The sequence below is a fragment of the Triticum dicoccoides genome, chromosome 7B (assembly GCF_002162155.2).
Source record: "Triticum dicoccoides isolate Atlit2015 ecotype Zavitan chromosome 7B, WEW_v2.0, whole genome shotgun sequence".
Classification (NCBI taxonomy): Eukaryota; Viridiplantae; Streptophyta; class Magnoliopsida; order Poales; family Poaceae; genus Triticum; species Triticum dicoccoides.
This window is the reverse complement of record NC_041393.1, coordinates 444,023,868-444,039,449: the sequence shown is the minus strand read 5'-3', so window position 1 is coordinate 444,039,449 and position 15,582 is coordinate 444,023,868. Positions and strand designations below refer to the sequence as shown.

Here is a 15,582-nt window from a genome sequence, read left to right as displayed (position 1 = left end):
TAGCAACATCATAGACATAGTTTTTTATTGACATGTCATATTTGTTGTCAGTTTTTTAAGGTGGACCACCCTGTTTCAAAATCCTTGATCCGCCACTGAGCGGCTCCCACCAGCAGCGTCTCCCTATCTGGAGCAGCCGCTCCTGCCCAGCAACGCCGCCGCCCGGAGCTGCGCCGGCGACCAGTCCATTGGCAGGTGGCCACCACACTTTCGTCCTTCCTCTTCCGGTCTTCCCACATCCCCTCTGTCCTTCCTTTTGCATCCTGTGTTTGTTTATTTTTTTCCTGATTTTTGTATTGGATTAGCACTTGCCATAGATTTGATATTGGTAGAATATAATGATGATTATTTCTTGATGAGTACTTGCTGCATGATTTTTCCAGTGCATGTGAAAGGATTTTGCTTTGATAGGTGTTTGTGATAATGCTTGTAGTGGCAAATGTTTACAAATTGTAGTTTGAATTTTTTCAGATGAGCAAATATTTTGGTATAAACTATAAACATGTTAGCAGTGAAACATACAATGACTGATGATATATGAAAAAGGAAAAGATTAAGTTGTTCTATCTGCACCGTCTTGACCTGAAGTCAAAGCGTAGCAGCAACATGTAATTTGAGAGAGCAGGAGCTTTGTCTTTTATACTGTCCGAAATTGGTCAACACATTAGTACTAGTGGTATTGTTTGTATGATAGATGCCCCATATCTTGTTTATGATTTGGAATATAGTGGTACTGTTACGCTGTGTTATTGATTTTAACTGTCAGATAAAATATTACCGTTTAAAGTGATTGTTTCTCCTTTTGCATGTTAATCTATTGATTTCAGGTTCCACCTTTTGTGTTATGCCATGATAGATGTACAGCTAACTAATCATTTGATTAAACATTACAGATGTTTTTTATTAGCAACATCATATACATAGTTTTTTGTTGACAAGTCATATTTGTTGTCAATTCTTTTAAGGTGGACCACCCTGTTTCAAAATCCTAGATCCGCTACTGAGCGGCTCCCACCAGCAACGCCGCCGCCCGGAGCTACGCCAGCGACCAGTCCATAGGCAGGTAGCCACCACTGCTTAGTCCTTCCTCCCTCTTCCCGCATCCCCTCCCTCCTTCCTCTTGCATCCTCTGCCTGTTCAATTTTTTTCCTGATTTTTGTATTGGATAAGTACATGTTGTAGATTGATATCGAGGGAATATAGTGATGATTATTTCCTGAGTACTTGCTGCATGATTTTTCCAGTGCCTATGAAAGGATTTTGCTTAATAAGTGTCTGTGATAATGCTTGTACAGGCAAATGTTTACAAATTGTAGGTTTATTTTTTCAGATGAGCAAATGTTTTGGTTTAAACATGTTAGCAGTGAAACATGCAATGACTGACGATATATGAAAAGGAAAAGATTAAGTTGTTTTATCTGCACCGTCTTGACATGAAATCAAAGCTTAGCAGTAACATGCAATTTGAGAGAGCTGGAGCTTTGTCTTTTATACTGTCCGAAATTGGTTGACCATTAGTACTAGTGGTATTGTTGGCATGATAGATGCCGCATATCTTGTTTATGATTGGGAATATAGTGGTACTGTTATGCTGTGTTGTTGATTTTAACTGTCGGACATAATATTACCGTTTAAAGTGATTGTTTCTCCTTTAGCATGTTAATCTATTGATTTCAGGTTCCACCTTTTGTGTTATGCCATGATAGATGTACAGCTAAGTAATGATTTGATGCGCTGCTCCATATTCATTTTAAACTTACTAAAATTCTAATTCTGTCCCTTTGGAACTTGGAGTTGGAACAGGGTATCAACATTGTCAATTGGAGAGGCTTGGAGTTGCTTCGGCATCCACAGTAGATCAAACAAGAAGGTAATCTGCTGTTCCTATCTTCTATATATTTTCTTGTGTGAATTAAAAAAAAATAGTAAAACGTATCCCTGTATTGGCGCTTTTCCAAAATGGCGAATTACCTATCTGTATAAGCCCTATACTGATGCATGCAATCCTCATCGGTGCATTTTAGGCATGCATTTCATTTTGATGGTTACAGAATGTAATGCCTTTGCAGTATCATAGATGTAGTTTCTTCTTTGCCGCTAGATGGGATACAAATCATTTGGATGCAGCTTGTTTCTTCATTAGCAGTGCAACATGCAATGACTGATGATATATGAAAAGTAAAAGATTAAGTTCTTTTATCTGCACTGTCTTGACCTGAAGTCAAAGTTTAGCAATAACATGCAATTTGAGAGAGTAGGAGCTTTGTTTTTTGTACTGGCCGAAATTGGTTAACACGTTCGTGTTAGTGGTATTGTTGGCATGGTAGATGCCCCAAATCTTGTTTATGATTTGGAATATAGTGGTACTGTTACACTGTGCTGTTGATTTTAACAGTCAAACCTAAAATATTACCGTTTAAAGTGATTGTTTCTGCTTTTGCATGTTAACCTCTTGATCTTCAGGTTCCACCTTTCGTGTTATGGCATGATAGATGTACAACTAACTAATGATTTGATGTGCTGCTTCATATATATTTTAAACTTACTACTAAAGTCTAATTCTATCCCTTTGGAACTTGGAATTGGAACAGGGCATCAACATTGTCAATTGGTGAGGCTTGGAGCTGCTTCAGCATCCACAGTAACAAGAAGGTAATCCACTGTTCCTAGCTTCTATCCTTTAAAAAAAAAAATAGAAAATAGTAAAACGTATCCCTGTATTGGCGCTTTTCCAAAATGGCGAATTAGCTATCCGTATAGATCCGATATACTTATACATGTAGTCCTCATCGATGCATTTTCGGCATGCATTTCATTTTAATAGTTACAGAATTTAATGCGTTTGCAGTATCATAGATGTAGTTTCTTTTTTGCCGCTAGAGGGGATATAATTCATTTTGATGCAGCTGGTTTTTTCATTCAACATTAATGTAATTTATTAGCAACATCATAGACATAGTTTTTTGTTGACATGTCATATTTGTTGTCTATTATTTTTAAGGTAGATGACCCTGTTTAAAATCCTAAATCCGCCCATGCCCATTCTAGTTGGTTTAGGTTAGATTGAGTTGTGTCATGTATGTTACTTAATTTGTTTAGTGGGCTGCATTAATTCACAATGGGGATGAAGGGTGTACAGGATGTCGAAGACAAGGCCCGACTGGAGACTTCACTGCAGAGCGGCGGCTCATAGGCGTAGCGTTCTTGCTGTCATTGTGTTCAGGGCAGACAGGCGGCGTGTCGATTCAGGGTCCGGTTTTGTGATTAAAAGGGATGACCAGGCTCAGCAGTCCATTGTCCTGACCTCTCACCACTTCTTGGGCATAGTGGCGGCTGGCGATTTTTTATGTGTGAGGGTGATGATTCCGGCGGGAGTTCAGGAGCTAGTCGCCAATATCATTCACCAGAACGCCGCAATGGACGTTGCCATCCTCCGGGTGCCTGGATTGATGAGTGTGCCACCACTGCCTTTTGCACCGAGGGACATCGCAATCGGGCAAAGAGTCATCGCAATCGGGCACTGCGACCCGGAGGATCTCTTTGATGAATTGAGCTTTACAAGGATCCCTGCTACCTCACCAGGGCGTGTCAGGTACATATTTCATTATTGCTGTTTAAAATCTCTAGTTTGTCTACGATACTTATGTTTAAGTATCTATTTTGTTTGTTTGAAGGCCGGAGTTTATTGTCCACATCAAAACTTCTCAAGGTATCAGACTCTATCATGTTATCCTTGATTGTGTCTCTATGCACGGTATGTCGGGTGGACCCGTTATGTCGTCGAGGGGTGTTATTGGGATGATCGATTCCGGTCAACATGGCATAACACAGGCTGTTTCCCCCGTGACAATCCTTCAGGTCATTTTCTTTTTATTTGAGTTCAGTCATAATTTTAACTCACTCTAGCCTGATCTATGATCCTTCAATCCTTCAGGTCTTGAGGCGTCACCTTGGTCTTCCACCCCAGGTAAGATAATTCTTTGTTTACACAACTCATTCTGCTGTATGTTGCTTTCATGTACACACACTTTTTTTTTTTTGCAATTCAAAGAGCTATATTGATCAAGGCGGGGTGTTACAGTCCTTGGTACAGACAAGCCTCTAGAAATCTAGGAATATAGTTTATTCAAAGGCTATCTGGGCTAGCTTGCATTGCACATAGGTGTGCAAGTTCATTAGCTGTTCTACCAACATAAGATAAAACGAAGGACTCAAAATCCCCCGAAAGCTCTTTGATTTCCTGAAGCACACCAGCAATCTCAGAACGCTCAAAGTTATTGGAGTTCAACAGCTTTGAAATTTCCATGGCATCTGTTTCAACGACAATGTTCCGGAGACCCATATTGCCTGCAAGTCAGACTCCATCCCTGATTGCCAACGTCTCCATAATGTTCGTGCCTGGGCACGAATGAGTTTACCTTCATGATTGCGCACACCTACCCCAGTACTCCCTTGGAGACGATCAGCCGAGTGACTTGCGTATACATTCAGCTTACTGTAATTATTTTCCGGAGGTAGCCACTTGTCTTGGGCCTTAGCAGGCTTTTTCCTTCGTTCTGATGAGATTGCCAAATCCATAGTCACATCAGTCCATGTCAGACTTGCTCCAGTTCTGCAGACAGTTGTGGACAACCCCCTGAAGCTCCATACAGACTACCCAAATCATGACAGCCTGGTGTCCAAGACACATCAACCACCTGGCTATACCTATCATGTCTTGTCCATGCATTTTCAAACTGAAATGGTCTATTTAAACTGCCCTCATCCATCCAGTCTGACGACCTAACTGCAATCAGCAGAGTCCTCTATAGCCTGACTTTAGTGTTCCTTCCACATAGTAACCCAGATCATCAAATCTGCAGTAGTCCACCGTTCTCTAATCCCCTCCATCTTCCATTCCTCTCTAGCATTGCCACCAAATTGTTCAGATGCATACAACACTTGATTAAAATCTCCTGCACAAAGCCACGTATTGTTGTATTCCCTTCTCATAAACTTCAACAGATCCCAGCTCCTCTTCCTCTTGGATCTCTTCGGTTCACCGTAAAAGCCAGTAAACCTTCATTCTACCTCACCCAGGCTGTCGTTCCGGATCATGATGTCGATGTATGAAGTACTGAAAGATTTCAAGGACATCACCGGATCATTGTTCCAGTAGAGGACCAGACCACCACTCAAGCCTTCACTTTTAACACCAAACGCTTTGTTGAAACCAAATCTCCATTGAAGTTCCATCGAGGCAGGAGGTGCAGAGTCCAGCCAAATGACACGGCCACACCCCTCCACGGATTCTTTCTTGCCAACAATGCCCAGGTCGCCGGAATCAAAGAAAGCTGCTGCATAACTTGCAAGCATCGCTCCCGGTTGCATGAGCTGCGGCCCAAATGCAATGCCCGCGTCCTCAGCTGTTGTCGGACCATCGAATCCAGCCCAAGGCTCCCAGGCGCCATCCGTGTGGACCCGAGAAGACCACTGGGACCAGCATCGGAGCCTGTATGAAATTAACGCCTCAGTTTGACAGAGATGAGGCGATTGAGGACAGAGAAGCTGGCTGGGAAGGAGGGTTAGAGGAAAAATGGAGGGAAGAGGAAAGAAGAGGGATCCAGGGGAGAAGGAATGGTAGAATAAGGGGATCTGGACAGAGTCGCGACGAGAAGGGGCGGAGGAGAGCTTCGTTAATGAGAGAAGAGAGGATGTGGAGACCTACAAAGGAAGGAGGAAGAGCTTGAAGGATAAAATCTGGGAAAAGGCTGGATCGGAGGGGGAATCAACTGGGGATGGAGATCAGGAGGAAGAGAAGTACGGCGGATTGCCAATCGCCGACATATCGCCACGCAGAGCTGTGCGGGGTTCGAGTCCTAGAAAAATGCACGCACACACTTGGTCAAGTAACAGATACACTGGAAGAACACATGCACACAGAGGACTTGTGGTACAGTACAGGCAAAGACAAACCAATTCCTTAATAGTAATACAAGTGGCCCAATTAGCTAGCTACTACCCTTAGGCCTATGTAAACCGGTTTGTTCCTGCTGCTCCCGGACGTGCCCAACTAGTTGGACCTGATAGCATATGAACACCTGCATGCACTCTACTACTGCCTTGCAATCAGCTCTCTACTCACTGCCGATCTGCCCAGAAGTAAAGCAGCGTGCATTTATCTTGCGTGGAATACTGACACATGCATAACCATCATTGAAAACGCAAATCAATAAGATTATTATCTCACTTGTGTGCTATACTTCTTTTCTATGTCAGGGCAATATGACAATGGAGCAGGTGATCGATTTGATCACATGATGTGCTGGCACTGCGCAAATATTGGAAAGAGCTAGCTTATGTACCCTGGTTTTAGTCGGCAACAGAGTTTTCTTCTCCTTTTTGGATTATTGGACAAGGGCTAGCTTATTTACCCCAGTTAAAAATGTGCAAATATTAGAACACCAGTTATTTGATCGTATCCTTGTCTATTATTCAATCCAGTTATCATTTTCTAAATGATTATTTAGTTACAGATATATGATTGAATGTTTAGTGGAGTTGAGTTACTGAACCATTCGCACTCATCTCATCGAACAGTACAAAACATTTCCCAAAATGTAATGTCCATCTCAGCTGGAATTGAGCAAACGTTCAGGTAGTTGCTGTTACAAAATTATTACTAGTGGGCTTTATACCAAAGCAACTCGTGAATATGGGCTTATACCAAAGTAACTCCAGAATATGAAGGGACCGAGCCTGAAGTTCAAAGGTCATCTCATATCTATACAAGGAATCTTTGTACCCATTTCCAGGAATAGGAGAGAAAACTGGTTCTATCTATGTTCATTGTCTCCTGTGTAGTTCTTCCTTCGTGTACTTGCGGGATGGGAGATGGGATCTTCTACTAATTCCTTGTGCCTCCTGCTCTTGGGAAAGGGTATAACGGATTAGGGATCCATAACTACGTCATATTACAACATGTTATCAGCAGCTCTCCTTTGGGTTAAGGTATGTCAATGATCGCCCCAAAGGTTGGATTCGGATGGTTCGGTGAAACTATCATGTCTATGATTATTGCATAGAATTTTTACCATACACGTTGGAACTACTGTGTGTAGCACCACAGTTTGCTTATGATAAGAGTAACTAGATCGGAAATGCGCCTTGGCGCGTGATGCCTAGCTGAACGTTTTATCCCAGCTTTTAAACAAACCGCAATACTGTTGCTATTTGGTATAGGATCATTTGTCAAAGTCATGGAAGAAGGCAAGGCAATCACATGTACAAAATGCAAAGCAACCATGATGGATTTTGTAGTAGAACCATTCGTCCCGAAGTTCATGAGGAATGTAAATATATATTTTTCCAAAAGCGAGACCAGACTATCAATCCACATCAAGTTTGATACAATGTACTTCTCATGCAGCAAAATCAATCCACATCAGCAATGCAAGACAAAGAACCTATGTAGTTCCACGGAAGCATATTTTTTGGATAGATCCACGAGATTTAGTTAGTGGCAACAGGAGGATAAAGAAGTAAACTGTACTATTGGTAGCTACTACAATGTCCAAATGGAATAATCTAACGATCAGATCCACTTGTACATATTTGAGCCCTCTGTTCAATATGTACCATATAAGTTAGGCATCGCCCAACCCGGGCGATCGGAGGGAACCCAGCCGCCGGTGGCTCACCACCCCTCCTCGTGCCTGCCCCTGCGTCGGCGTCGCCGTTGCCGGATACTGATTTATATAGTTCTTCTATGGCATAAAGTGATGCAATCTATTGCCAAAGTAGGAATGGTTCATAGTAGAACCATATAAATTTGGCGGCAAATGAGTAAGAATATCAGCCCTCTATTCTAGCCAAATTAAGGAGCTCGCTAAGGCATGGTGCTGCACAATCTTAATACCAATTTTCCCTGCTACAATGTAATGAAGCCTTGAAACTACATATACCAAGATATTCGCCAACCCATTCAGAATATATACCAATGTAATGAAGAGGGAACAATTAATTTTGATACAGAACATGCACTTGTGAATTGGCCGGTAATATGAAGGTGCTGTATTGGAATTTTACCTTCGCTTTCAGTGACACATATAAGATAATCTTCCCTCGACCCTTTCATGATGTGGTTGCTGCCGGTGCTCTAGGATGAACACAGTTTTCATAATACTAATTTTGAAATAAGAAAACCTTATCATTGTGAAATATAAACAGAAGAAAAAGCAAATATATGAAAATTGTTAAAGTTTGAGTGAAATTTTAGAAACTGAAATGGCATGTGAAATATATTTTTCTCTACATTCTTCATATAAGCATAGTAAAGAGAAATGTAACCATAAACTTGCCCTATTGGATATATCCTATATATTTTCTAAAATAGAGTATGTATCAAACAGAAGTCAGAACAAAGGGAATATGCATCAAATATGATTTCACCTAGATTCCTCCTGTACACTTCACAAAAAAGATAGTTTTGGCTTGCTTTTCATAAAAACAGCAGTGGGGCCTTATCCTACTTGTACAGCTAAAAAATATATATGAATTCACCCCACTCAAAGAAGTACACCTTTTTTTTTAGGAAATCAAAGTGTAAATCAACCATACCTGTAGGTAAAACAGAATTGGAGATTACATAGCAGAAAGAGTTCCATGATAAAAATTGTGAAGTAACATTAGGACATGGATGAAAATTAGACACCGTTACACAACTACTACTATAGTTGACCAAAATAGAGAATAGCCTAAGATCCACTGGTCCAGCTCTATGAGAAACACATAAATGAGAACTTGCAAAGTGAAGTTGTCACCTGTTGCGCCATCTTCAAATGGACCATCCACTTGTGCATCATCATCATCTGCTGGTGGTGGTGAGGATTGAGCTCCAGGAGCCCCGCCATTGCTAAGTTTTTTAGAATCTCCTGCAACAAAAATGGGAAGGTTATTTAACATAAAAAAATACAACAATGCAAGGAGCTTCCAAGAGAAGGATGACATGTGAGATTCAGCAATCCATGTAACCAGAGTAGTTGGCATCATTTGTAGGACTTTTGTAATCACATATCACTTTCTAACTCAGTTACATGGGAAGTTAGAAAGTGATATGTGATTACAAAAGAATACATGGAAATAAAAGCATTCTAGTAATTGGTTAATAAAAGCATTTCTCTTTTTGTCTACAATCTACCTGGGTCTAAAAATACAAAAGAAGTTTCAGAGTCCTAATTAAAGTTTCCCCTGATTGAGTAGTCCTTCAGAAAAAACTGCAAAAGTAATTGGCTAATAAAAGCATTTTAGTACTATATATATGAACGTATATGTGGTATATCTGTACCAGAAACATAAGAATTAGCTCTCCTGTATAAGGGAGAAGATGGACATTGTAGGTTTATAGTTGTTCTGTATGGCACAACCTTGACATCCAGAGAAGGAAAATATGGCATGTACACAACACATCTTCTCTATTTATCCACTCCACAACAGACAATTATCCTGTTAAACTACTCTGTTAAACTTCCTTTTACACAATTTTATCATACAACCACAATTAGTTATCTGCTTAGTGGGGTATATGCAAAATAAAGTCAGAAAACATATGTTTAATTTGTAGAAAGAAGCAAAACCACCTTGCATTGAGTCTATCTAATTATCTAAGCTGATCCAAAAACAAACTGAACGACTGTGAACTAACTTAAATAACATAGACATAAGCCTTTTAACAACAATTAGTTATACTAATATAATGTGAAAGCGGAACGGAGAGATAATACGTAAGTATTGTTTAAACAAAGCAACATGATCCAAAGTTCTCATCCTTGGAGGGGAGTTCATACCTGCAGAGGTGGATCTCAGGTCGGTGTGGGTGGCACGAATCGGTCCGGTGAGCTGCGCGCTGCTCAGGGGCGGCACATGATCCAGCGAGCCGCGTGGTGCTCAAGGGCGGGGAACGGCGAGGGAGAAGAGGGGTGGCTGGAAAAGCAGTGTGCCGCCGGCGGGCAAGCTGGAGGAGCGGTGGCTCAAATCATAAATCAGAGACCAGTATCAGCGATGCCACTACTCCAAACAGGAGTCCAATTACACGCTACTTCCTCCGTCCGGGTTTATTAGGCCTAAAGACAACTTCTCTTAAACCAAGATACATAGTAATTTACTCACATTAATTTCTTCTATTCCACTTCCAATGCACTCTCTCACATGCATGCAGTCAATGAAAAAGCACACATGAAGTGTATTAATTTTTCAGCCATGGCACCAACAACAGTGCTTTCAATGCAACCAATAAAATGGTTACATGCATGCACCTTTCCAAAAAGGGGCCTTATAAAAGGGGACATGCTTGTGATGTTGAGAGGCACAATAAACCCGGACGGAGGGAGTACTAACTATAGTTCCCCATATAATAAATAGTCGAATTTCTTTTGAAGACGTAGACCTCAAAATACACACATTGAGTACTCATGTGCTGGGTAGTGACAGCGACTCGTTTCATGTGCAATGAAAATACAGAGGTGTTCTCCAAATAAATGAATATAGCAGCTTTCTAAGAAAGAAAGAAAAATGTGCATACACAAAGGCACAAACTATATGCACTGAATACTCGAGTTACATGTCAGGCACTCGAGTTACATGTCAGCTGTAGTGCTTGTTTCATGCAACGAACTGACTGAAGGGAAACCAGCTGAGAACAAGACAGATAAACACACGTGAAAATAGCATAAGAACGCATGAACAGACTCTGTTCTACCGGATATGCATATTAGCCATGTAAAGCCTGATAAAAGAAATTTTGATCTGACTAATAAAAACAGTAAAGAATCCCAAGGCCAAAGCACACCCTGAACATTAACTTGCATATTGGCAGCAAAGTAGAACTACCAAAATCAACCCAATAACTAATTAGGCCAAACACTGTAGGAGACAAACATGTTTATAGCTAACAATAGTTTGCATTCATAGGGAAAACCGATCTCTAACTTAGTACCCTATATTGTACAACCATGCATCTCATCTCAAAACTTAGTACCCTATATTGTACAACCATGCATCTCATCTCAAAGACCATTCAAGTTTATTCATGTCATGCTTGAAATATATATCTGTTACTACATGGACAAAACATTGGTATGAGAGAGAAGAAATCTTTACCTAAGAGAGAGAAGAAATCCTAACCAGACTAAATCAAGGACCAAGAACAAACAATAAAAGATCAAGAACAACTTATATGCAATAAAGGCATAAGAGAGAATAAATCTTTACATAAGACAACTATAAACACTGGAGCATAAGTAAGCAACGCCTTTAAATACAAATAAAAAGGGTTCGGTGTTCATTGCATAGTGAGCTCAGATTCGCCTTTCCTCGATCATATAACCTACCCCCATCATCTCTTATCACCGGATCAATATGTTTATACAATGGAGCTGCCCTGGTTATCACTCAACAAGAATGACCATCCAAGAACAGATCAATAGGTATCACAGGATAAAAAGGATTCTAGAGACAACAGGGAGGATCCAACTTGATACCCACAGTGCCTCGATTGCTCAAAGGCACACTTATTTCAGCCACAGTTAGTTATCATCGCCCTAGCACGAACGCCACTGCCATAGACAAAGCGAAATGACGAGAATACCCTCGGGGGGCACTGGAATTACGCGTGGTGGCAGGCTGGAGTGAAACTATTCATTGCTAGAGCGCTCAGTTTTTATCCGACGGCCAAGAGCGTTGGGGAGGAGGATCGGACAGCTGAAAACGCATCAGGAAATCTATCGACGGCTGAAAGTGTCTGAGCTCTGAGGAGCCAAGTAAGGTGCTCCGTTTCTTATTTCTGGATCAATATAGCCATGGACATGTCCCATACAGTAGCCAAAGTAGAGGAGCAGGAGGAAGATGGAGCTCAGCGAGGGAGGTTGTAGCCGAGGCAGTACTTAGTGCGTGCCCGGGTTGCGCCTGAACGCCGTCCAACCGGCGAGCAACCTCGTCGGAATTGCGCCTTGCACCGTCCCGCTGACGAGCACAAACGCATCAAACAACCTGTGTAAGAAAGGCATCGCTGTTTATCGGAAACAATTATTTAGTAATTATTATTTAGCAGAATGACTAATAGGTAAGACATACAGGTGCAAAGATCTCATGCTCTCATGGTTGAGCCTGTCTTTTTTGAGAAAAGACACCCCCGAGTCCATCAACTCACCTAGCAGTAGCCCAAGAACGAGCTTGTCCTTCTCTCCCATTCCTTCAACGTCAATACTGGCGCAACCATACATCCAGAACCAGAAGATGATAGCTCAAGAATATAGTACATGTGCTATGCCACGCTGTATAAACCTACAGGAATCACAACAAACCCTCAAATATAATTTTCTGTACAACATCAGCAATAATAGTGTCAAGTGAAAGCAACCAGAATGGACAGTTCAGACACTACAGGCTACAGCCACCAAGAATGTACATCGCATTCACCCCCAAAAAAACTCAGTGGAATATTTTGGCAAGAAAATGTACTTGACCAGGCGATTCCATGGTACACTCAAGCACACATGCTAATTGCTAAGCTACAAATCATATGCTGTCAACAGCCATGTCCATCCAAGGAAAAAAGGACACATTCTGGCATGTTGTCGCTCGCAAGTGGCACAACTGTAGAACATTAAGACAGTTGTAAACAACAGGCAGTGACTACACCTAAGAGCAGAGAGGCCGGGTTTGAGCATCAATTACCGCCTTGTGCAACTTCTTGATGAGCGCCAATGGCTTCCTCTTAGCCCCCTCTGGAACCTATAACAACACCAAAGCATAGCACGTTCTTTCAGACAGACGCCTTCGCCTAGTTCAAAAGATAGCATAGAAAAATCATATAAATTAGGGATTGGTTCATAGCAGGACACTTCTGCTATGCCATAAAGAAACATATAAATCAGTTATCCATATAAATTAGGTGGTAAATGAGTAAGAATTGTAGCCCTCTGTTCAAAAGATAGCATGATACACCAAAAGCAAATCATAGCAGTAGTCCAAGATAACTGATTCATATGGTTCTTCAATGGCATACAATGGTGCAAACCATATAAATTAGGCGTCAAATGAGTAAGAACAGTAGACCTTTGTTCTAGTGAAATTAAGGAGCTCATTGAAGCATGGTGCTGCACTGCTGCTCAAGTGGTTGCGAAGGTGCCTAGTCGAAGAAAGGACACAACCAAGCAACACGCAGGTATATAAAATGTAAAAACAACTAACCACTTGATGTAAGCGAGCTACAATAAATAAACTCTTCTAAGGGCTACTCGAGTCAATCGACAACTCCCAGGATACTTCTTAAGGCTGTAAAACGACTTGACAGCAAGCTCCTACTTTTACATGAATTGTAGCAATGGCATATGATCAACAGGGAGAAATAACAACTCATGGAGGCGGACCACAACATATTGAGACCAGGAGTCACACCTCAGACCACAATAAGTAAGAGAAAACCAGAAGAAACAATTATGTTCCTTTGATTTGCCTCTTTATAAAGAATGTTTCTATTGTTTCTAGGAAGTATGTTGTCATCAAGCTTCTTGTTAGACTACCTAATTTTGATATCTACCAATGATGCATATCATTTTAGAAGACAAAATATCTTACCTTGGATCCATAAATGGCAATTGGCACTATTAGCGACACTACAATTTACTTCCACCCCCTCCACATTATCTTTCCCATCGAGCGATGCCGAGAACAATTCTCTGAACCTGAAATCGGAGAACATTTTTTAAAGAAAACTATTTACTAATCATAACCAGTAGTAAAGCTAGTGAGAACAATTAGTTCATGACCTAATGCAATATATCAACATAATTTCTTAACTGATAATACGAAGAAATAAAAACCTGATTTGGAGCGTACATACATGCTAGAATTATAAACACTACTAGGAAAAGGCCTACTAGTGGCGCACTAGTTTTGCCTACTAATGGCGCACTACTGGTGCGCCACTAGTATTTTTTACTAATGGCGCACCAGTGGTGCGCCATTAGTATCTGGTATACTAATGGCGCAACACTGATGCGCCATTAGTATAGGCCACTGGTGCGCCATTAGTATAGGCCACGGTGCGCCATTAGTATTTTTGAATTTTGAAGGCGGGAAAATAGTAGTGGCGCACCGTCTAACCCCCACCGTGCGCCATTGCTATTTTTGAATTTTGAATTTGGATCTGGATCGCGATTTTTTTGCCCATTTTTTGCTCGTTTTTTTGCTCATTTTTTTGCACGATATTATTTCAAATTTTGTTCCCGTTTTTGGATCTTGTACGTTCTTTTGCCGTGTTCTTTTGCCGGAGAGGAGTTTGCCGGAGAGGAGGAGGAGGAGGTGACCGCAGAGGCGCTCGCCTACATCGCCGGAGAGGAGGAGGAGGTCGCCGGAGAGGAGTTCACCGGAGCATCGGAGAGGAGGAAGGAGAAACCATGAGGGGATGGGAGGAGAGGAGGAAGGAGGAGCTCATCGAAGAGGAGGGAGGAGGAGCTCACCGGAGATGAGGGAGGAGGAGCTCACCGGAGAGGAGGGAGGAGAAACCGTGAGGGAAGGGGAGGGGAGGAGAGGAGGGAGGAGGAGGTCACCGGAGAGGAGGAGGAGGTCACCGGAGAGGAGGAGGAGGAGGTCGCCGGAGAGGAGGAGGGTAGTATGGTGGAGGAGAGAAGGGAAGATGGAGTAGAGGAGAGGAGGAGATGGAGTGGAGGAGAGGTGGAGTGGAGGAGAAGAATGAAGAGGTAAGGAGGAGAGGACACGCCCAGCCATATATACGGCATAGTAATGGCGCACCATGGGCAGGTGCGCCATTACTATTTTTTTATTTTTTTTATTTATTTTGAATTTTGAAGGCGAGAAGATACTAATGGCGCACCATGGGCAGGTGCACCATTAGTAACTTTTTTTTTATTTTTTTTATTTATTTTGAATTTTGAAGGCGGAAAGATAGTAATGGCGCACCATGGCTAAGTGCGCCATTAGTAAGTTTAAATTTTTTGCCTCTCCAGATCTTAAAAGCCCCGTATCTTTTTTTTCTGTTAGGCTTTTGAGGATTTTGAAAATGTTTAACGGAGTTCCCCCCGTTAAATTTGGATGTAATTTTTCGAGTAGATGATTTTTCATATAAAAAACTTTTTCATCCGAGTTCGTATGCAAAAGTTATGCCCATTTTTACAAATTCTCGAGAGATTTTGCAAAAAAGTCGAAAATTCATGTTTGTAAATTTTGCTCACAACTAGACCACATATCACATGTGAATCTTATTTTCTTTTATTTTTTTGACATTTCTATCATTTTCTATTGCTTTTTTTTGAAACTGAAAAGGCGGTCCAGGGGGTGCATTCGGGGGAATGTTTGGGACAAATTACTAATGGCACACTGTGGGATGGTGCGCCATTAGTAGTTTTTAAATATTTTTTTTATTAATGGCGCACCGTGGATGTGGTGCGCCATTAGTATTTGCACACTAATGACGCACCAACACATGGTGCGCCATTAGTATTTAGTAATGACGCACCACATGTACAGTGTGCCATTAGTGTCCATATTGGCTATAGCTGTTTTTGTAGTAGTGAAACTAGGAAG

The 15,582-nt window shown here is 41.5% G+C and overlaps 1 long non-coding RNA gene across 1 annotated transcript; it reads right to left on the bottom strand.

The window, feature by feature from the left end:
- Positions 1-11,706: 11,706 nt before the first annotated feature.
- Positions 11,707-12,803, bottom strand: LOC119336675. The gene is made up of 3 exons (XR_005162718.1): positions 12,712-12,803; positions 12,185-12,318; positions 11,707-12,024 (listed from the first exon to the last, which is right to left on the bottom strand). It is a non-coding gene; the product is annotated as an uncharacterized LOC119336675 (long non-coding RNA).
- Positions 12,804-15,582: the final 2,779 nt, after the last annotated feature.